At 41.0% G+C, this 24,721-nt stretch overlaps 1 protein-coding gene across 5 annotated transcripts in view; it reads left to right on the top strand.

Annotated features, from left to right (window-relative positions):
• Aim2 (absent in melanoma 2) overlaps positions 1-24,721 on the top strand; it is a 74,856-nt gene that overhangs the window by 20,626 nt on the left and 29,509 nt on the right. The window contains exons 1-2 of one of the 5 annotated variants that reach the window (XM_052737690.1): positions 3,441-4,741; positions 10,194-10,294. The exons of 1 other annotated variant lie outside the window; for it this stretch is intronic. The gene's annotated coding sequence lies outside the window, so the exon portion shown is untranslated. Of the gene's footprint in view, positions 1-3,440; positions 4,778-7,023; positions 9,295-10,193; positions 10,295-24,721 lie in introns of those variants that run through there. 3 more of the 5 variants (XM_052737689.1, XM_052737688.1, XM_052737692.1) reach the window with 3 other exon arrangements.

Raw genomic sequence — 24,721 nt, forward strand, 5'->3', positions numbered from 1 at the left:
TCCTCCACCTTCAGATGCAGCAGCAGAATGCTTGCTCTGTTTTCATAGTTAAAGAAAGGGGGCACGCGCGCGCGCGCGGGGGCTGGTGATGGTGAGGTACCAGCTTTGCAAATTGTCAAGGATGGGAGGCAAGAGCAACAAATGAGCTCTAGGAAGTGTCCCTGGTGACTGGAAACACACACAATCACATAAGACATGTAGCTTTAGTCAAAATCAGGTGTTTTTTTCTAAAATAAATGGCCACCAGAAAACATGAGGTCAAAAAAGGATGAAACCCAAACATAGACATCTCAGAAAGAAAAGAAAAAATCTCATGGTCTAAGACCAGGTTGGAGAACAGATGACAGATTATTTTTTTCCTTGAAGATATTTGAAAACCAGCAGCTTTAAAAAATATCTTTGAAAATGGTAGATATCACAAAGAAGGGCTAAATTTTTCTGTAAGTGTGAGGACACTGAGTTAGCAATCAGTGTCTTGGCTTCAACCTCCAGCCTTCTGGCACCAGGAAAATGTCTAGTTTGTTCAAGTCATGGTTTTCTCATCAGAAGAATGAGAACAATGTGCTTTTTTTTTTCTGTTTCACGATTGCAGTTTTATTTGTAAGGAGATTTTAAAGGGCTATAAACGATTAAGCCGTGACAGGCTCTATTTCCTTGGTGGGCTGACTTTGCCTGCGCACACACTTCCCACCTGTGGACTGGGATTTGAGAGGTTTTCAAAGTGTGTGTTGCCTGCTGAAATTGGACTCTAACAATGTGATTAAATCACTTTCATGAGGCTTAAAATTCCTAGAGTCTTCACATTAATTAAAGACTTAGAAGGTGCAGATGTCATTGAAAACAAGGCTCAGTTCACAGTGGACATCTCAGCTGTTGTCTTGCTGGCCACCTAGGAATCCCTGAGAGAATGTAGCAAAACTACCATTAAATGCAGGGGCCCATGGACCCAGAGGTCACCAGGAAAACACTAAATTTCTGCACATAGCTTCACAATTTCTGACTCAGGCTGGGATATGTTATACAGGTCTAAGGGTTCTGAGAGATGATGGCCTGTTGGACTTCAAAGTTTTTAAATGTCTCCCCAGTATCTATCTCCCCTTCCCCCTAAACAAGTGGCTTTTGGGATCGTGTTCTGACCAAATTTCTTAGAGCTCTCCTGGGGTAGACAGCTAATGATGCACCAACAAGTCACACCCTGCTTCCAGGAATGACTTAGTCTATTCCCCTTGGCAGCATTTGGGACTGGATGCTACCAGTATGGGTGAATGAGATGTGTGGCTTTTACAGGGCAAGGGCCTTAAAAGGCAAACATAAGATGTGATTTCTCCCTTACCTGTTTTCTTGTTAGCTCCCTGGCTACTGGTGTCAGGGACAATTCCCCCAAAGGAGTTTTGAAGACAGAACAGGCACAGTAGTGTAGGAAACTGAGTCACCGCTTAAATCTGAGCCAACAGATCAAAAGCACTTATGTCCAATAAGGATGTGATCAAAAGCTCAGCGTGTGGTGTAGGAGGGTGGGGTTGGGATCTGTGTGTTTTCTGGAATAGTATTAAGTGTCTGGTGTTAGCAAAATTTCTCCTGAGTGATTGTTCCAGGCATCTGTGATCTAGTGCTTTTCTTTGAGTTATATCCCTGATCTTTACTTTCTCTCCTTGCATTCTTTCTATTCTCCTTCACTTCACATCTTCAAGTGGATCATAAAAGGAATAGAGAGCAAAGAGAACAGAGAAAAGGTGGGCACTTTATTAATTCATTCTTCCTGTTTAATTTGGCTGCGTGCGAGTAGCGCATTTCTGGTGGGAGTCCAACACAGGTGTTTGCCGGCACTTGGCTGCAGTTCCTGGGCTGGATGTGGAAAAGGTATAATCGTAGAGGCCCTAAGTTTTAATGACATGGTTTTAAATTGAGAGCCAAGAAGAAGAGAGCGTTCCCACTACTTTACTTCCGCGAAATTGGTTTCCTTTTCATTTCTTGCTTTGCCATTGGCAGAGTGCCAGTGGAATGTGGGAGTTGTTAGTGGAACACCCCGCGGTCATTACCTGGTTTGTAAACTTGGCACAGGAGGGCCCAGAGAGTCGTTTCTGCCTGAGTCCAAGCTGTGTGCCTAGATTCCGGCTTTAGATGTTCAGCTAGGAGGAAAACTGAGAGCCTTGGTGTTGTGGGAGTGGGGGATGGGGTATCTGTAAAATCACATGTAAAATGTAAGCAAACAAACAAGTGAAAACAATAAGAAAAAAAGAGTGATTACAAAATTGCACCAAACTGACCCGAGTTCTCTCATTTTCCCATTTCTTTAGAATTTTCCCAGTTCATTCGACATGCGATCATGTGGTGTTTGCACTTAGGTCAGTTGCCACTGGATGCTATCTGAATATAGTATTGGATAAGACTACAGTTTCTAAATAAGAAAGTACTCCACCATTGTGTAGGGGTTATGTGACTCCACTGGAAATGGAAGACCCAGTAACTCCCTCTGCATTGTTGTTCACCAGCGCCTTTGGAGAGAGGCAGCCCAGAATCTCACAGGCCTAGAATAATCCTTTAACTCTCCAGGGCCAAATCACCTGTCTTTGGAAGGATGTGATGTCTATGATGAGCCCAGTTCAGACTGAAAAATCTTTGAGCTTGAGTCTCGGTGACTTACTGTTTCTAAGACTTTGAGTACGGGATCTCTCTGCCTCATCATTGGTAATCATGGGACCCATCATTATGGTTGCCATATAAATGAGCTGGTAGAAGTAAACCCACAGTTAAACGTTCAGGAGTGAGAGAGCTGTTTCTAACACTAGTTCTGTTTTTAGTTTTGTGAGTCTCCACCATACTAATTTGCCATGTCCAGGAGCAACAAGAAAGGTTCCTCTTTCTCGGCATCTTTGTTGTTTTGTTGACGTCACTCTTTCTCACTGGAGTGAGATGAAATCTCAAAATAGTTTAAGTTTGCATTTTCTTAGTGGCTAAGTTTCACATCCTTATTTATTGCTGTGTTATTTACAACAGCTAAGAAATAGAATCAGCCTAGATGTCCATTACTGGATAAAATGATTAAAAAAATGTAATGTATACACACAGGAGACTATATTCAACTCTAAAGAAAGACTAAAATCATGGCATTTGCAGAAAGATGGATTGAACTGGGAAGCATTACCTTAAGGTAAATGAGCTAGACTCAGAAATACAAACACTACAGATTTTTTTCTGATTTTCTTTCTTTTTTTTTTTGATCTGTTTATTATACATACAGTGTTCTGCCAGCATGTATGCCTACATGCCAGAAGAGAGCACCAGATCTCATTATAGATGGTTGTGGGCCATCATGTGGTTGCTGGGAATTTAAGACCTCTGGAAGAACAGCCAGTGCTCCTTAACCTCTGAGCCATCTCTCCAACCCCCAGACTCTGATTTTCAATTTGTATATAAGTATTATGGGAGTGCTGGGGAGATCATGGAACTACAAGGGGGACCATATGAGGGGAAGAAGTGATGTTATTAAGGGATGGTAGTGAAAAAAAAGGATAATATAATGCATGTGGTATGAGGAGATACTGGAAAAAAGGAAGTGGGCAGCAGGGGAGAAGAGTGAAGAGAGAGAACCAATAAGAAAGTATGCATAAAATGGTCATGACCCAAGCTGTACTTTGTAGGCTAACTTGAATAACTAATAAAAATAAAGAAGCAAATCATTAGCCAGTGGCAGCCAAGTAGGAATCTATTGTCACCAGTGTTGTTTCCTGATGTTGGGTTAAGGAACTTAGGTGATCACGCCATCAGGCACTTATTTATGGTCCTGATACGGGTCCCTGACTTCTCTGTGCATCTTCACAACACTGGGATGCACATTGCCAGCATTTCCCTAACCACAGTCACAGCCAGGATCCAGTCAGGAACTGTTGCTCTTTCCTTTCATCTTCTCTCTCTGGATTTTTCTACTACTCTGGAAATCATGCCCCTCCCCAACTATAGTGGTACTCCACACAGTGATCTAGTCTTTTAATTTGGCTCAGGAATTAGAATGGAGAGAATATTGGTTGGTTGGTATAGAGACACTAACATAATTGGCCTTTTTCACAGTCACCTCTATTCTGTGGTAGGAGAGGACAGGTTAGTTGGGACTAAAGAACATGGCGGGAGGCCAAGTTGGGCACAATGGTGGTTATGGGCGTGCCCACACTGAAAATTAGTGATCTAATGGAAACAATAACATCTTCCTTGTTTGTTGCTGGATAGGCTATGTTGCAGTAACAACCTCAACACTGTAGAGGCTGAAAGCTTAAGTGTTTATTTCTTGCTTGCACTCTGTGCCTCTGGCAGGTTGGTACATCTTCATTTAGGGATGCAAAGTGACAGAGATGAATGTAGAATGCTGCTGCTCCCTCTGGCACTGGAAAGGGAAGGACTAGGGAACATTCATATAATGGTTCGTGTTTCATGGGCCCACACGAGTTATATGGCCATGCCCAAATTTAAGACACAATTTCTCCTCTGCTCTTCCCCAAGGGCACAGTCTGCTTCCTCCCTCTACCAGTTCTGTGATTTCCTTTGGCTGACGCAGAATGGATGGAAGTGAAGATTGCTGCCCCCAAGTTGAGGCATCTCAGGCATTTACTTTTCCTTTTGCTCACCTATCACTAGTAAAGGAAAGGCAAAACCTTTAAAAGCTGTTCCTTCTGTATTCAGAGTTCTGACTGGGGAAATAGAAGATGCTTGACCCAAAGCCCAGCAGAGCCAGCAAAATCACAAACCTGTGAGCAAGGAATGTTTGCTGTTCAAAGACAATAAGGTTTGGTTGGGATTGTTACAAAAGCAACCATAAGCTGACTAATACAGCATCAGACACTCAAAAGGAAAGAAAACAAAACAGAATAATGATGGATAGCTCAAATGACTAATTCATTGTTTGTTTTTACTCCTTTAAGATTTTTAATTGATACACTATTTGTACATTTTTATAGAGTACAATCCAATCCTTTGATACATGCCTTGAGAATACTTTATTTGAAATGTTTCATCTGTGTTTAATCCAGACCATTACATGAATATATAAGTATGAAGTACAAGAAAGCAAATGGGGAATGTGCTAATTTTATAAGGTTGCTGCTCAAGAGTTTACAATGCCCCTGTTGTGGAGCTGAAAAAGGAGTATGTGGTTTGTACTGTTCTAGTTTAAAATTAACAAAGGATGCAAAACTGCATTGCATGTCAAGGTTGGGGAGACGGCTCAGTGCTAGCTGTGCAAGCATAAGGAACTGTACTCAGATCTCCAGCACACACATAAAATGCTGTGCATGGCAGCACATGTCTATAGCCCTAGCACTTGAGCATTGTTCTGAGATGAGTAGATCCCAGAAGCTCTCTGGCTAACTAGTCTAGCTGAATCAGGGAACTCCAGATTCAATGAGAGTTGAATTCCTGTTTCAAAGAATAAGATGGAGAATAACTAACAGAGATGCTCATCACTGATCTTTGACTTCTACACACATGTACACACACACACACACACACACATACACACACACATATGCATATATGTATACGTACACAAACACGTGTGTAGTGGGTAGTTGTTTTAGCTATGACCTTGAAGCACCACCCCTAGTGAGGTAATAGCTAACTGTTACACCTGCCTATGACCTTGAAGTACATGCCCCTGGGGTGTAGCCATTCAGGATTCCCTAAGTCCTGGGATGCATGCAAACAGCTCTCTCTTTGCCTTCTTGTGGTATTGGATGCTGAGATCTTGGAGCAGGCAAATCAGTGTGGGACATATAGCTCAGCTTTTCCGGACCTTACGATAAATCTCCCATGGTACTGAGTTAACCCCCAAATAAATTCCTTTGCTCATTAAATAGACTTTGTGGATTTCTTGAATTACATGTGTGCACATATACACACCTAAATAAATAAAAAAAGATTGAGCCTTGATTGGATTGTAGTTAAAAAGTGAACCACAAAAGCACTGGATGCTCAACCCGGGAAACGAGAGTATGTCCTCTCTTTTAGGTGATCTCAGGTTGTTTTTTATTGTTTTAATATTTCTAGATGTGATAAGGTACTAAATCAGTATCAGAAATTATTCTTAGTTGAAGAAATATGCTGACAGATTATTGCTAGATTTTATGAGATCTAACCCAATTTCTATCATATAGCAATAAATTTATACAGAGACCTAAGCATGTACATAATATTTGCAAATAAGGAAAGCATTAACATTTCTTTTTGTTTCCTATGTGATAGGTATATGAATGTCCATTATTTTATTTCACATTTAAGCTTAAAGTTTTTCATAGAAGAATAAAACTTTGGAAAGAAAATGAAGACATTGTGTAGGGTACGGGACAGTGTGTCTATAAAACTCAAACCTGTGTTCAATTGCCATCCTAATCCAGAAGCCCAGTGAGGTGAACATGGTTACAATTTGCTGGCTTTCCCCTCTTCTGAGTCTGAATGGTGCTTCTGACCTTCCGCCACCTTCATTGTACCAAGAACCACCCATTGATTTAGAGAAAGATCAATACTCACTCTTTACTTGACTTGTTGCCCACCTAGAGAAAATGTTCCTTATTGGATAAAGTCACTTCTCAATTGTAGAGACAAGCATCTATAATAAATATATTTGTTGAACTTGGTGTGGTATTATTTTTCCTATACACCTACATCTTCTGTCTTAAGAGGTAAATGGATTTCTCCTTTTCCCTAAGGTGATTTTCATCCTTGCTCTATCTTTACTTTTATCTCTTCTTAATGCCTCTGAGACCTTACTCTGATCTCTGGGCTTTAGTTTTGCTTTAGTTCAGCCTTCATATTAGTACACATACTGTCTGTCTAAGATGTACACACACACACACACACACACACACACACACACACACACACACACACACACACTGTCTCACACATACCTGCCACCACAGTATAAAAACTAACTATTTTTAATACCCACCCAGCTCCCAATATGTGCTGGCCTCCTCTATTCCTCCTCTGATAGCTAGATTTCTATTAACTACAGTCTCCATAAGCCAGGACCATTTCCCTGGCACGCATTCATTGTTCCCATTCCTCTGCGAAGTAGCTCTCATTAAGGTCAGAAAAAAGCAATAGTAAAATCCAGTTTTCCATTTGTTTTGTTCATCTATCTTTCTCTCTTCTGCAACTTTTAAAAGACGTATCCTGGACACACTGTGGGGGAAAGCATAAGAATGGCCCCTGTAGGCTCATATATTCAAATGCTCAGTCATCAGGGAGTGGCACTACTTGAGAAGGATTAGGAGGGCTTGTTGGAAGAAGTATGTCACTGGGGGTGGGGTCTGAGGTTTCAAAAGCATGATCCAGGCCCTGTGGCTCTCTCTTCCTGTTGCTTGCAGATCTGGATACAGAACTCTCAGCTACTTCTCCAGCACCGTGTCTGCCTGCATGCCATCATGCTCTCAGCCATGGTGATAATGGATTAAACCCCTGAAACTGTAAACCAGCTCCAATTAAATGTGTTCTTCTGCATGAGTTGTCATGGTCATGGTGTCTCTTACAACAATAGAACACTGATGAAGACACTCCCAGCCCCCATTTTTTACTATTTTCTCCTGGTAGCGTCCAGAGACATAATTTCAGTCTTACTACTATTTGTGACTATAGACGATCTAGAAGTGCAGGTCTCTTAAGGCAGAACTAGTCAGTTTCTTGGCTTTGCCGGACCTTTTACTGCCAGTCTTGAGGCTGCAGTAGTTCTGTTAATGTAGGCTCTTGCTTTTGTCTGGCAGCCTCAGTTTCCCTCCTTCATTTTCAACCCTTTGTGTGGTATGATTTTCTGTCTTCTCAATTTTGTTGTCTGATGACATTATCAACCAAGTTCCTTACATTTGGGGTATTTCCTCAGCTTTGACTTGAATTCCTTCGTTTCTCTTATATAATCTTATATAACCGTGCATTCCAAGACCCTCAGTAAATGTTCGATATCACACACAACAAATAATTATATTTTGTCCTGTTTCTACAACCAGCGAGGTGAAGTTTAATTTATAAACTTAGTATAATAAGAGATTACCAACAACCACCAATGATAAAATAGAATAATGAAAACGACAACTGTGTGGTCCAAAGAATGAGCTGTGATAAATACATTTTCAGTTTTGATTGAGTGAGTTTATGAAGTACATAGCAAGTCAAAATAAAACAAAACAAAAGACAACAGTGAGGGGGCAAAGCATCCTCAAATGGGAGGTCAAGACACAGCAGAGATAGGCTGGGGAAGCCCCTTTGGGACAGTCATTTGAAGCTTCCAATAGAGAGAGTCCTGGGCGCAGCAGACCTTGGGTGAGGTTTCCAAATGGAAGAACACACAGCAACAGTTAGAGAAAACAAAATGGATGCTTCCAACACCCAGCAGAAACCAACCCAGGAAGTTAAAGCAGCAAACTTTCTCTCCGTGGTTGGATGTCCTGCTTCCCTTCCATACTGGAGGCCCTTACATGTCATGGATAAAAAAATCTGTTGGAAATATTTGACCTAGTTGTTTTTAAGAGCACAATATTTTTATTCTTGGGCTGTTTTGCCACTGAGTTGGGTGGCAAGACTAGATCTTCTCAGATGAGAAACCCCAAGAGGATGTTTTGAGACAAGCATGCTGGGGTCTAAAGGGGCCAGAGAAAACCCCCACTTCCAGAGCCAGCCTCTCAGGGAGTTCAAACAATGCATGCCAGTTTACAAACGTAATGTACACTACAGCTGCTAAGACAGTGTTGGGTAATAAAAGTTGATGTGAGAGCAGCCTCTCTATTGAGACACCGGATTGTGCGGAACCCACCCTTCCTGGGTTGCCGTTGAACTCACAGAAAGTCAACCACCAGTAGCAACAGGGCGTGTGTGCACTGGCCTGGTTTTGTCCCTTAGACTGTAAACTGCTTAGCAATACAGGAAATGAAAGAAGAGGATTTGACTCTCATGAACTTCCCTGTATCTAAAATATCTCTGGCTGAGACCTAAAGTAGTCAGAGAAACGCTGCTGAGGCTTGTTGGAGAATGGAAACCGAAAGCAAGTGTTGGTTGGGTGGAGCCTCAAAATGTCATAATTATTATGCTCCCTATCAACAGTGCTCGGGACTCAGCTGCACAGCCAAGGCTAGCCAAGTTTCTAAGTGAAAGGAACCAGCCATGCTTTCCACTTTCCACCTCTCAAGACCTGACTTTCATGTCCTACCACTAATAGTGAAAAACTTCGTGAGGCAGAAGTTTTAAACTATCAGGACATAACACTAATCCCTGAATTGAGGATTTAGGCTGCTTGTAGAGAGAGAATCCAGTGAGGTAAGCCTTGTCAGAAGTTTTCTAGAAAAGCTTTAGGACTGTATTTGCTAATCAGCAAATTAAGAGGAAGCGGGAGTTGTAGGTTTCTGGGGTTGGAAAGAAGGATTAGTATTGACTATATTCCAGAAAAGAATAAAGCCACAGGAAGCCTGGTTCTAAACCTTCACTTGACTGAGGAATGGAAGTTATCTTTTATTTCACCACAGCTGAGATCTTAACAAAAGAAAATGCATTTGGCAGTGGCAGGAATTAGAATATATTGTTCAGAGGGTTGACCCAGACTGAGCCTAAAAGGAATTCTGATTTTCTGGGTGTGTTGGTCTGTAGGTGTCCTATTGACATGAATTTATATTTAGAAGAGGTCTTTTGATTTCTAGCTGAAGGAGAAAGAAACATAGGAGCTGGAGAGCTATTCCTAGATAAAAGATAAGAACAATGATATGACAGAATGCCTATGATGTAACATTAGCTTGAAAGCGTCAGGGCACCACTCTCTATTGTAAGTAACCTTAGCATTTAAGAAATGCCAAGCAGATCATATATTATTTCATAACCTCAGATGCTCAAGTGACATGGCATTTATTATTATTTTTTTAATTGTGTATGCTTTTTAATCTCTATTTCTTTTAGTTTATTAGGTACTAGAAAAATTATCTCAGTCCGCTTAAAATTGGATCCCACTTTTCCCTTTCCATAGTTCAATTCCTAGAATTTAGGGGAGAGATGATTCCTATAACTGTTGTGGTTTGATTATATACCAGCTGGTGGTTTGGGAAGGTTCTGGGTCTTTTAGGAGGTGGAACGTACTGGGAAAAAAATGTACTTATTGGAGGAAGTGTGTCACTGGGGCAGGCTGTGAGAGGTGTCTCACTTCTTCCTTTGTTTTCTGTATGAGCAAGAATTGAAATTGGCCAGCTTCCGGTTGGCTTTGCCGCCACCCCACCTTCCCTGCTCGCTGCTGTGTTTTCCCTGTGGTGATGAAATCTACTCTTCTGGAACTGTAAGTCAAAATAAAAACCTCTTCTCCCCTGAGTTGCTTTTGTTTATTACATTTTTTTTTTTTTTTTGGTTTTTCAAGACAGGGTTTCTCTGTGTAGCTTTGCGCCTTTCCTGGGACTCACTTGGTAGCCCAGGCTGGCCTCGAACTCACGGCGATCCGCCTGGCTCTGCCTCCCGAGTGCTGGGATTAAAGGCGTGCGCCACCACTGCCCGGCTTGTTTATTACATTTTCATTACAACTGAAAAGAAACAATTCACTGGTAACCTTTGTGGACTTCTTGAAAACGTGACAAGTATTTCTAAGTATCTATCGGGATGTAGTTAATTATGTTGCTCAACTTTTCTACTTTTTTTGCTTTTTTTTTTGGCTATTTGAAACTTTAATTATTGAAGGAAGTGTTTTGTAATAGTTAATTATGTTGCTCAACTTTTCTACTTTTTTTGGCTGTTTGAAAGTTTAGTTATTGAAGGAAGGGTTTTGTAATTTCTGACTATCATGGTACGTTTATCATTTGTTCATGGAGAACTGTCCAAGAGCTGTTGACTTTATTCAACGAGGTGCATTTATGCTTAGAATTTTTATATCGCCTTGGTGACTTTAACGTTTAATCATTGTAGAGCAACTCTGTCCTTAATGGCACTATTTGTCTTATAGTCTTCTCTGACAAGTATTAATATAACTGTTCTAACTGGGTTTTTTGTGCTTAGTGTCTGACTGATACATACGTTCACATCCCTTGCTTTTCAGTTATTCAGTATTGTCATACCCTCAGTGTGTCTTTTGTAAACACTGTAAGGACTACAGTGGGTTTAAATCCAGTTTAACATCCTTTCTAAAGCCAAGAGTCTAGTTAACGTGTATTCTGTCAGTTGAAATATTTGAATTTTGTGGAACCATCTTATATCTCTCCATATGATATTTCCTGCCCATGTTTGTTTTCCTCTTTTTAAAAATATGCTTCAGATTATTTCTTCTTTTAAAAATAATTTATTTAACTTTTATTTTATGTGCATTGGCATGAAGATGTCAGATCCTAGGGAACTAGAGTTACAGACAGTTGTGAGCTGCCATGTGGGTGCTGGGAATTGAACCCGGGTCCTCTGGAAGAGCAGCCAGTGCTCTTAGCCTCTGAGCCATCTCTCCAGCCCTCTTAAGATTATTCCTTATGCAGAATGATGTATACTACGTTAGTCATGTTTTCATAAGTCCCATGTTATGAATTTTGTGGGAACAAGTCATTTTTTATTAGCCAAGAATAATGCTTGTTGTTGTAGTTTTTGGTCAAATCATGTAAGATCAAGTTTACTGCTTCAGTGAAGTGAACTTGCATGCAGTTAGCTTAAGTGAACAATCCAGTGCTATTTAATACGGGGACAATATTGTGTACCTTCCCCTGAATCTAGAAATACTCCTTCTATTTTTCTCCATAATTTATGTGACTTAAATGTTACCTTCTCAAAGAGACATAGTCTGATCACCTAATTTCAGTCACACCACATACCCCTAGCCCACATTCTTACTGTGTACCACGTACTATATTTATATTTATACTTGTGGGAATAATAATGAAAAAAAAATCTTTCCTGATTGGTGACTCATTTCCTCAAAGACTTGCCAGATGCCTGCTGGACAGAATGAGCTGACTGAGCTGACATGTGAACATCTGCTATTGATTTACTAGTTTATCCTTTAAGTGCCTATCTTGGGCTTTTTTTTTTTTTTTTTTTTTTTCTAAAGGAGTTTTAGAAGTTTTTACACTATAGGGGTTGGCTGTTTAATCACAGACAAGTTTGCAGGGAACGTAGAGCAGAGTGAAGGTCCTTAAGGGATACTCCCATGAAGTAATTGTATGTTCTGCACAGGGTGTTGGGGGGGGCATCCTGCTGCAGTGGTTCTCAGGGGAGGGCATGTTGGCACTGGCACGGTTCTGTGTGGTTTATAGAGCTCTCTCTGTCAAGCTATTTATTAAATCCTCACAATACCATCTCCTATTATCTGTATTTAACTGATGGGGAATTAACCCCATCAGATAAGTAAAGTCAGGCAGTAGCAGAGCACACTACACTCCTGGCTTGGTACCACATTTTTTTTTTCCTGGAGTGCTTTTCTAAATTAAATCTGGACACCCACCTGTTAGATGTGGCTTTTGGAGATTTGTAAGAAGGTGTTCAAGCAACAGCAAGCAGTGACCTAATATGGAGCAGCTCTCCATGAGAACAAGACCTTAGGCATCTCCTGAGAACAAGGCCTTAGGCATCTGTGGTCCAGTGTCTAATGGAATGAAATGGACATTTGCTGTAAGGCTTTCCTAAGAAGGTGAAATATTCTCTCTGACATTTCAAAGTCCCTTGCCGTTTCTTGCTCTCCCCATAGCATGATAAATATAAACTTCCAACTATAATAATAGCATATGTTGAGCATGCCAGGCGTCAGGGATGCCTCATGGATTGCATGCTTACGTAAGTCAGTCGCATCTCACATGCAGTCTGTGCAGTAGGGACTATCGGGCAGTTCTTTATCAAAGGACTAGAGAACATCTTTGATCCCATTTTAGAAGCTGGAAGGAAAAGAACATGGAATTCTAACCCACACAGTCTCTGTTATCAGGAAAGTAGAGACTAATAGAAATATAAACAAGTACATACATTTAAATTTTCTAGTAGCTACATTAAAAACAAAAACAAATAACATCAGCCCAATATTTGATTAAAGTCAAAAGTATCCAAAATGTGTACTAAGTCTTTAAAACTCTAGTGTATATTTTGTTCTCAGAGTTCATCAATTCCAATGATAAATTTTCATCTATATTTAAATTTATATTTATATATACTTAAAATTCACAAAATTTACAGTTGAAAAAGTAGGCTTATATATTCAAGTAATTTTAATCATACTGATTTTCTAGAAACTGAATTTAGTTTATGTTTTTAATTAAAATTAAATGCAATATAAAATTCAGTCCCCTCAGCTGCACACTTAAAATGTTTGAGAACCATGAGTAGCTGCTGTAAGAAGGTGCTCTGGAATTCAAGCTTGTTTTCTATTTGTTTATTAAATTGATTGATTGATAGACTTCTGGTGTACATGTGTATGATATGTGTATATACTTGTGGAGTGTGTGTGTGTATATGTGTGTGTGTATATGTGTGTGTGTGTATGTGTGTGTGTGTGTGTATGTGTATGTGTGTGTGTATGTGTGTGTGTGTGTATGCCAGAGGTCAAGGTTGGGTATTTTCCTTGATTGCTCTTCATCTTATTTTTTAAGGCAGGGTCTCTTCTGAACCTGGAGCTCAATGAGTTGGTTATGCTGGCTGGCCAGAGAACTCCAGAGATCTACCCATCTCTGCCTTCCCAGTTTTGGAATTGCAGTGTGTTATCCATGCCCAGCTTTTTACATGAGTGTTGGGGATCCAAACTCATGTCCTCAGACTTGAATGCCAGGCAGTTTACTGACTAAACCATATCCCCAGCCCCTATAATTCACAATCTGCTTCAGTTGCAGGAGAGAAGAACTGTCATCTCCATGGTCCTGCCTCTACTGCCCAATCCTGGAATAGTCTCTTCCCACCCCATAATATCAGCACTGTTTCTTCATATTCTTTAACATGCAGTTACCTGAGCCTGCACACATCCTAATGTCTGCTTGGAGAAAGGCAAAAAGCTTTGTAGAAGGAAACAAAAACAAACTACAAATAAGAAAAGTCAAGATGAGAGAGCGAGAGAGCTAGATACAAGAAATCCCAGGGGAAAACAGTAGCCAGAACAGATTTTTCTACCAGACCTCTGGGATTAATGCGGTTCCAAACTAGCTTCTGAAATTATTTTTGAAATCCTCTCACATCCTTTTTTTTTTTTTTGGTTGGTATGAGTGATTTGAGAAAAGAGAAGTGATACATAAGAAATTGGAGAGAGAGAAAACCAGTTAAAATGTCTCTCGATGCTTGGATTTGTCCTTTGGGGAGGCTGCTGAAGAAAAAAAAATGAGAATACAGGCAAAACTTGCTGGACAATGTAAAGAAAAGGAGTCAGTTGTGAGCCTTTCTTCTCTTGTATTCTGGTCGGAGCTGAGCACTAATTTAAAAATAGAGACAAAGATTATTTTGGTCATTTTATTCCTGTATGCATGCCATGTCTGGAACTAAAAGTAACGGACAGCTTCTCTCTTCTCCTGCTCTATATCCTACCTTAGTGGGTGGAGGGAGGAGTTGGCTCTCTGCAGACTGACCTGGATCCCAAGAACTGGTCTTTCTGTTGTATACTCTGTGAGATGAAGACTTGGCTGGTGGTTACTATGAACACACACTGATTGACAGAGCAGACCAGGGGGGAAACCAAGGAAACTGTGGAAATCATGAGTCTGTGTAAACTCATCTAACTTCTTAGTACCCAAAGCAAGACCTAGTCCTTGCTCTGTATGCAAATGAGACAGCCCATAGTGGCTGAATCATCTATAGGCCGGGCGAAGCCAAGCGGAGATTAAATCCAATGACAGTAATCACATCCAGGTGCTGTGCCCTTGGGATTAGCAAAGATTTTCACTTTAGTTATCTCACTATCTCAGAGCTCCTGAAGTGGATGTGATTAGCTTGATTTTCTATATGAGGGCATTGAGATTCAGGGGGACCAGGTAGCACACTCGGGCACAGGGTCAGCCAGGCATAGAGCCTTGAGTAAGTACATCTTGTCTTTGATCTCAGCACCTTCTACACAAGTCACACTTCCTTTTCAGAAATCTTGAATTTATTTTATGTGCTATTATTGTGGAGTCAGATCTTTCCTTCCACCTTCACATGGTGCGTACTTAGGTGAGGCATCTCCCCAGGCCCAAGTTTTCTTCTACAGGTTAATGTGCATGGAAAGGAAGGCATGCACCCTGATTCACAGTTAGTTGTAGAGGAAGCCGCCTAAGATTCTAGACTCTCCAGGCCTAAGACAATACAAACTCACATTCAGATGGATATCATGGTCAGGTTTTACTTAATTCAGCCTCTTCCCTTCATCATAGTGACACTCTGAATCCATCGAGTTTTGCCCTGCTGGCTGCTGTCACCTCCCTCTCCGGTTCCACAAATTTCTTCTTTTCTCCTTTCCCTCTGTTCTCCCCACCACTGCCTTTCCTATTCCCGCCCCCCTTGGACATTCACTAAGTGTTGTATATATTAAGATTATGATCAATATCAGGAAAAGAAAGGTGAATAAAATGTTATTTTTTTTAAATCAAAAATGAATCCAAAAACGATCTCTTTAGGGTGCCAAGTCGATTTTGAAAAGGAAAAGTTTCAAGAGGGAACAGCGTTGGTGTCCCAGAGGGGAGGGTGTTAGGAAGGAAGGTGGCAGAAGATTTAGAATGGCTCTGTTCGGCTGGAGCCTGTGGTGCTGAGTGTGGCTCTTTGGCAGCCCCTGTGAGGAAGATCAAGGGCAGCCGCTACCTGGTCGGTTCCTTGCTGCCACAGGCACTGACTAGGGTTAAGTTGCTAGGTGACTTGCTGAGCGTTTGCAGAGCCAGGGTCTGGTAACGCTGAGAAGAACGGCAGTGCAGACCTGTGACAGACTGTGAGATGAGTCCTGAGCTGTGCGTTGCGGGGGGCGTCCCAGCCTCACGTCTCAGATGTCACCACCTTATGTTTCACAGCTACAACATGTTAGCCACCTGGTCCTGTGACCATTCCCAGAAACCTGTTCTTCTGGAAACAATAAAATTTCAACATATTCTCTGACTGGCATCCTTCCTGACTTTGCATTTTCTTTTAATTCTGTTACCGAGTTGTCGTTACCTGTCCCCTTTGGCCTCATCCGTGTCTGCAGGTTCCCACTCCCACCCCCACCCCCACTCCTCCCCCCCCTCCCCCGCTTTGGTTAGCATATGAAACACTGGGTCTCATTCTAGGACTCTCACCCTCTTCACTACTTCCGGTCCCTTTTCCTCCCCCAAATAGTTCTCCCTTCGACTTTCATACTAATTAGGGCCCTTGCTTTCTTCCCTTCACTCCCTTCTCACTACCTTACAGTTTTAGAATGATATATTCTCAGTGTGTTTTAGCCTCATCTGCCTTCGTTGCTTTTTCTACTATTGTTGTATCGACGGTTGCGGATGTTAAACAGCCCATCCTCCATATCTGTTACTCTTGAGTTTAACCAACTTTCTGTTGCAAGACTCCGATGATCTTCCTGCTTGAAACCGTCTCCAGAGTGACTGAATACAGACAGAAAAAGTCACTGAGCAATGCAGCTCATGTCATTGTATGTCTGCAACTCCCAAACTCCGCTGGGTCTGGACTTTGAGCAAACTAAGGCAGCCTATCCTTGTCACCTATCTGTTCCCTCCGTAGCACTCATTACAACTGCAGTTAGCTTAAGAACACACTTGCTTATCATGTGCCTCGACTGAGGCCTTATAAAGGAAAAATCTGTGTTCGCATTATAATCTGTTTAGCACACGGCACATGGGTGGTACTTGATAAGTGCTCAGATGTTGATTTAGCAACTAAGTCTCAGCCTAGACTACTGAAGTGAGCAAGGGCTCACTGCCTAATGCACATAGAAGCCTCTAATACATTATTTTTTTAAAACCTTATTGTAATTCTAATGGAAAGGAGACAGGAGATATACTTATGTCTAACTCCCCTCTCAGTTGACAATAAAGGAATTTATGTGGCCAGATGAAGAAGAAACAGAGCTGGTTGATTGTAAGCAAAAGTCGTGTTTGGATAGTCTCCACCAAGTGTGGTGGTATAAACAAAACTTATGCTGAATTCTAGTTTGGTCTGTAGTTATCAACATCACTCCTTTTAAAAATCTGTGTCCTGAAACCCTTGCTCTGTTTTTTAGCGCCCCCTTCTGGAGGACTTGTTATCATCTTTCCAAGGTCATTCAAAAATCAGGTTCTAGAATTCTCCAAGTGTACGGGGAAAGCACCTTGCCTAGTGTTTGATGATAGGACAGTTTCCTATCTCTAGGTCTGTTGTCAGGTTCAAGGTTTTCCGTGCAGCATTCTGTTTCTCCATCACAGCATCTCCATTCTGCTGTGGTTTGGCTAAGTGCTCTACAAAGGTCCCTGGGTCAGAGGCTTGTCACTCTCTTACAGGTGGTAGAGCCTTTAAGAGAGGGGACCAAGTGGGAGTAAGATCAATGAGGTCATTTCCCAAAATCAGACGTTAGGGACATGATCTCTCCTCCCATCCCTCTCTTTCACTTCCTATCAACATGAAGTAAAAGATGGCTTTTGTCATATGTCCCTACTACGACAGACTGTGCCACCACCGTCTCAAAATGATGGGGCCAGTTTGTCATGAACTGAAACATTTAAAACGGTGAGGACAAATAAAATTTCTTCTTTGTAGCTAGATTACATCATGAATTTTGTTATAACAGCAGGATACTACCTAACACAAATAACATCTTCTCTTTGTCTATTTAATTATGTTGATTTTTTTCCTCCTTATGTGCACTATCTAGATATGGTAGCTCCTACGTACACATGACCAGCAAACACACTTGAAATGTGGCTAGTGTGACTAAGGAAAATTTTTATTTTTTTCTAATAAATTTTATATTTAACACATGCAATGTGGGAACTGAATGGGGTGGGGACCTAATTCTAGATTTTAAACTCTCTGATATTTTTCAGGGCCAGCATTGTGCCTGGTATATGATTAAAAAGATCTGCATAGATCTGTGAATTCTATGTCTCTTAACATTTTTCTATGGTGAAATGAAGATTGCCTGTAAGGAAATTCTGTTTCAGAAGGATTTGGATATCTGTGTTGATAAGTTTAAGAGATTTAAATTATTGTTATTGGGTATGAAAGATCTTAAGTGTGAGCTAGCAATAGCTGATCCACTCAAGGCAGTTGAATCTGTTCAACTCTGAATGATACCATACAGATTAATAAGCAACAACTGTGTATTCATAAATGGATTATCTATAAAGTGGGAAAGACGAAGGAGCCTCCTTCCTGGGATAAAACATACTTCATTATGAAGTGGGTCTCTTTATTTTTCCTTGTGTCTGAGTAGTTACAGTCTCCATGATTCTTGAGTTAGAAAACCAAGGTGCCAAGTTTGTGATGTGAGCTCACAACTATCATTTGTACCAGGTAGCAAAACACTTCTAAGTGTTTCATACATGTTAACAAGTCTGAATTTCCCAACATCTCGATGAGGTTAGTACTGATATAATTCTTCATCTGACAGTTACAGACTTAAACGTAGGACAAGTGAGCTGGGGTGGCTGTCCTGCTAACTCTGCCAAGTGGAGAAACGACACTGAATCCTGAGCACTGATTCTAAAGTCCATCCTCACTTGCATTGCTTTGTGTTCTTTGCCTCACACCAGCTTCCCACGCCCCTTCGGACTCTATAGTAGTTTGCTGTGGCTGTGAAATTGTGGGTCTGTGTGTGGGGAGGCTGTCCTGAAGATGATGCTTTGAGGAACAGCCTGGAAGAGGAAGAGACTGGGATGAATAAAGAGCAGGGTGAAGGAGCTGTGCAATTAGAGCCTTCTACCTCACTCATTTGTTTAAACATGTGCACACACACACACACACACACACACACACACACACACACACACACACAATGTGTATGGTCAAGAAACTTGCAAAACATAAAGGATTTCCTTCCAAGCAGGGTTGGGTACTGCCTGGAAGGATAGCATGGGCAAGTGGCCATTGGGGGATAGCAGGTCTCAGAGACTATGCAACTACACAGTATAGTGGTTTCCCTGAGGTTGGGAGAAAATTTAACCTTCTGTTTCCTGTAGTTCAAAGATTTGTTTTCTTGTATTCTGAAAGAGAAGCTTGAGGACTCCCTACTTCCTTTAATTTAATTCTTTTTATATTTTCTGAGCTTTGGAGTTGTTTCAGCCAGACAGACCCAATGTCCAGGAACTCACTGAGATCACCAGCAGGCAGGAGGTTTAAGGATGAAGGGAATTCTGGTTTGGGGTGTGGTTTATATTTCCAGTGAGACAATTATTATTATTATTATTATTATTATTATTATTATTATTACTATTATTGGCTTTTGTGTGATTGTTTTATTTTGTTACAAATGGTCTATTGAATCTTTGAGTAGCTTCCTTGTACCCAACCCATGGAAACAACTCTTTTCCTCATGGCTGGAAACACCCCTGGTCATACATGTGCATTGCCAGGAGCAGCTACTGAGCACTGGCAAGCTTCAGTCCTGCCAGCTCTGGCTCTCCCTGGGAACTGGGTGCCTGTGCTGGACTGGCTGGAAAGTGCTGCTGACACCTCTGTGTATGATCATATGCTGTGGAAGCATTAGTAGGCCAGAGGAGTTAGGAAATGTTTAGAGAAGCAATCTAGTCAAGAAACTTTTAAAATGTGTGTCATAGCTAGAAAACAAGACTGCAAAAATAAAACAGCAGCAAAACCCACAAAAACCTGAGGTAGAAACGAACAGCATTTCATTTAAATCCTGGATTGTTATTCCCCTGGCATACGTTACCATCAGGCGTTTCCTAAGCTTACTAAATGACTGGTCATTGTGGGAAGTGGCATTTTGACAACTTCCTGTTTCTCTTTAAAATATTCCTGCCAAACAGTCTTTATGTATTTATTTTATATTCAAGAGTCAGGCAGGCAAGCAACATGCCTGAGGCCAGTGAATGTAAGGACCAGGACTTGAAGACATACACACACACTCAAATTCCTGCTCTTCCTTTTATGGCATTGCTTCCTCTGAATCACAGATGGGAGAGTTTGGATAGCTGATTCACGAAGGATCTTTTTAGCGTTTGGTAGCATTATGGATGGATAACACTAGTCATGCATGAGGATCTAAACAAAGTTGATGCTACTTCAGGGTACATCGCCCTTTCTCTTGGTAGCAGTCTTCCCAGAGACCAGACCCACACTTGACTGGAACACTTGACAATAGTCTTAAAAATGAACATGTGCGAAGAGTTGTTTCAAAGTTTATCATGACTTAATATAATCCAGACCTAATTCTATACTCTACAGTTTCTTCCCAGCTTGGACCCTTCTCTCATCATGGTAATAACTGTGACACACAGTTAACATTCACAGCTACCCGCTGAAGTGTTAAACCGAGATTTATGTGGTTTTCTTTTCCATGGTCCTACTTCTTTAGGGAATTCTTAATAATATACAAAGTAGACTATTTCTAATTAGGTGATTAAAGTTTCAAATGTTTCTTGCCATCACAGATTGCCTAATATTCATCATGCTATTTTAAGACTAGGTTTTTCGATTGCAAAGCAAACACAGGGTCTTAAACAGGTCACACAGACTCTGTTGGGCATGATGGTCTAGGTACAGGGTGATCTAGGTACTTTTCAGTATAGGCTGCAAAGAAGAAAGTCCAAAAAAAAAAAAAAAAAAAAAGCAGGTTAGAGTGTGTCTTATCTGATGCACAGCTGTGAAACTAGAAAAATAGGAACTTGTTTGTGCACAGAGGTCCCGAGGCCCCAATGGCAGATGTAGGACATCATTCCTTCTACACCAGAAATCAGACTATGGGGGTTGGTTGGCTCACAGACCCAACTTGGTGGACTGCGATTGACCCTTGAAAAGCACTTTTCATCCAGGCTCCATATATACCCTACATTGAGAGTAGTCTACAAATTCTTTAGGATAAAGAGGAAAACGGGCCTTTTCCAAAAATTTTCTTCTCTTGAGTTAGATTAGCTAAATGAATCATGGTAAATTGTAGGACATTTGTACCAAAATAGCCCATCTTTCCATAATTATATTAATTCATAGACAGCAATGAAAATCACTTGGCGAGAGTTTCATATTCTCAACAGTGCAAGTGGTTTTTATCCTACTTTTGTTTGTCTGAATTTTCTCATTTTTAAAGCAATGATTTAAATTGCTTTTGTAACAATAACAAAGGTAAGAACAAGTGAGCTTAATAAAATAAATGGTAAAACACAAGAAAATTGTATGGTTTTTTTTTGAGAATTTATACGTCTCTCTCTTTTTTTCTAGCATAAACAACACAGAATAATCTGCTGAAAATAAATTATAGGTACAAAGCAGGCAGTTAAAAACAATCCTTAACTTTGGAAAATTGATTTGAAAATGTAAACTTTCACAAATAGCTAAAAAAAAAAAAAGGTGGGGGCTATTTAGCTGGCAAGTCACCAACGATTTTAAAAGAATCTCCTCACTGAGTATATTGTTCCTAAAAGTAGTTGACTCATAATAGTTGACACACACATAATAGCGATAAGCACTTGTTTAAGATGTAAAGATGCAAGTGGGCCTGGGTCTACCCACCACCTGGTCCAGGAGCAGAACTGTGCTGGGACTCCCAAGGCCTCCATCTTGGCTCCCACTCCCATTGTCTCTTTGCTGCCTACTGAGTGCTGTGAGTTGGTATCACTAAATAATACGCTATTTTTATACATTTTAAAAAGAGATATCACATATAATTCTTACATATAAGATATATATTCTTCTATATGACAATATCTTTTTTTTAGTTTACGGATATTGCTAGTCACTTCATGATGTTTGTAGTTCACTTTCACCTGTATCATGTAGCACTCGCTGAAGATGTTCTGATCTCCCCTTTCTCTCTCTCTCTCTTCCTCCTCTTTCCCTCACTGCTCCTCCTCTCCTCCCTTGCACCTGTCTTTCTCCCTCCTCCCTGGGTTCTACCAGTCAGTGTGGTTGAAAGCGTCCACCGGAAATGGGACACTTGTGTTGGAAGAGGTATATTTTCAAAATCAGTAGATAATTTTACATACGTTTCAAACAGTTTGCGGCCACTTCTGCTGTCAACAGTTTGATTTAGAAGGTATGTAAATCATAATCACGGTTATAAAGAAGTGTCTCAGGTAAACTGCTCACTGCGCAGTATGAGGACCTGTGATTAGAACTCTAGAACCCACAGAAAAGCTAAGGATAATCCACACCTGTGACCTCGCTGCTGGGAGAGCAGACACAATTGGATCCCTGGGGCTAGTTGGCTACCCTTTGCAGCTGAAACAGCGAGTTCCAGGATAAATAGACACGTCTGTCTCAAATACAAGATTGGGAAGACACCTAACATGGATGTCTGGGCATGGAGGAACTCACCTGCACACACACACATACACACACACATACATATGTGTGTGTGTATGTGTGTGTGTGTGTATACATATATAAAAACCACATAAACATGAGAGGGAGGGAGGGAGGGAAGGAGAGAGAGAGGGAGAGAGAGAGAGAGAGCGCTCACTCCACTGAACATCAGGAAATTTAGATATTTTTAATACTATACAGTGGGGCAGGAGTAGAATGCTTGATTTTGTAGACTTCTGTACGCCATTACTAACATTGTTCCATTAGTAAGTGTTATGAAATTGTGAGTGCATTAATGCCTGTTTGGAATTTCACTGCTTTAAAAACAAATTGGGAATATGGTCAGTATTTCATACTCTGTCTCCAGTTTTCATCTGTTTCTCTTCTGTCTCAGGCAGGGACTCTGTCCCCTCCGCAGCTGCAGCTGCACAGAGTGGGGTCCAACAGCTCCTCCCATTCCTGGGATCTGGAGTGAAAATCCCTTCCTCTCTCAGCCTGCCGATACGGTGCCATCTGTAGTTCTTCACCCTCCTTATCCTTCAGTCCATGCCCTTTCCAAAGATGAGAACCTCAGCCTGGCAGGGGTTGGACAGATAACTTATGAAAATCTCTCTTCTGTGTAGTTATGGGGTATGTTTTGAGAAGTTCAGCATATGCCTATTTAGGGCTTCATTTATATCTGTCCCCATAAGCTCTTGATGCTTGTATAGTCATGGAGTCAGGTTGTCTAGTACATTTTCTGGTTACTTTCAGTCTCTACAATATAGTGAACTGGTTTTGTGTGTCATTTTCATGATTAGTTTCTTAGTTTTACATGTTCAGATTGTACTGACATACTTCACCTTAACATTGTATCAAGATATATAGACATTTATTTAAATCTGTGCCTATATCTCTTTGTCCATGATAAATACCATGATGTAAAATTGTGTGCAGGCACATGAACATGCACATTATATATATATGTGCACAGACACGCAAGTACATGGACACATACATGTACCAATATTCACATGCACATATACACATAGACATACATGCACATGTATAGACTCACCCATACACTCACACACAAATATGCATACACATACACTTTCAAGTACAAAGCATATACACACCTACACATAAATGCACAATAATGCACAGAGATATGTATGTGCATTCTACTTTCACTTGCATGCATATGCACATATACACAGCACATGTCTGCATGTACACATGCACACCCCACACTGATACATCTGTACACATACATGTGCACACATAGACACGAACCCCTTCATATATCCACATGCATACCCACACATAAAAACCCACACATAGCTGGGTAGTGGTGGCACATGCCTTTAATCCCAGTACTCGGGAGGCAGAGCCAGGTGGATCTCTGTGAGTTCGAGGCCAGCCTGGGCTACAGAGTGAGTTCTAGGAAAGGCTCCAAAGCTACACAGAGAAACCCTGTCTCGAAAAACCAACAAAACAAAACAAAACAAAACAAAAACCCACACATAGCAGCATACATGCACAGACATATCCATGTGGACACACACATTCTTACATATGCATATACACACCATTATATGTACACACAATCTACACACATGCATGAACCAATACACACAAGAACATTCACAAAGATACTAAGAGTTTTCATCAGGTAAAGCCTAGAAAGTATCTAACTCTCTATATAGACACCAAAAACAAGGAAATAGAAATGGGCAGGATATCTAAGTGTCAGTGTGCATGAAAATATTACAATGTCAAAGCTATGAAATATTAAACACTTCAAATAGCATACAAAGAGGAATGTTTCATAGATTTTAGTTTCTACACCATTTACCACCTCATATGCGTCTGGACATTATATCCATGTGCCTTCTGGTAGATCTCAGTCTTGTCCGTTCGTTAAAGTGACAATATTTGTGGTTATGACTGAAGTTAGGAGTGCAGAGTATTGGATTAGGTTGAGTTTCCAAGACGCAGATGCTGAGATTTGCCTGTGGGATCCACAGGAGCATTTGTAAATGAGAGAATTTCCACTGCATTGGACAGAGGGAGAAGCAGAACTCACACACATTTAAAATGGCAGCTGTCGAAGCACGCTCTGGTCCTCCAGGCTTGGATGGCTTCCAGTCGTCCCTAGCTGGGGCAACCTTTCCGTAAGCTGACTACAGGCAGTGACGTGACCTTGGGCAAGGTGGCTCCCTTTGTAGAAGTTGATTCTGGTCCGTAACTCAGCTGTCAGCAGGATGTACTCTTAGCCGGGAGGATGAGCCCTGGGTTATGGGATTGGAGGATCTGGGTGGTGACAATTTCCAGCAGAGTTACTCTAAAGTAGACAGTCACTGAACCACAGATGATTAAAGTAAGT

This window comes from Peromyscus californicus, unplaced genomic scaffold (assembly GCF_007827085.1).
Source record: "Peromyscus californicus insignis strain IS unplaced genomic scaffold, ASM782708v3 Scaffold_14__1_contigs__length_90479793_seg_2, whole genome shotgun sequence".
In the NCBI taxonomy this organism is placed as follows: Eukaryota; Metazoa; Chordata; class Mammalia; order Rodentia; family Cricetidae; genus Peromyscus; species Peromyscus californicus.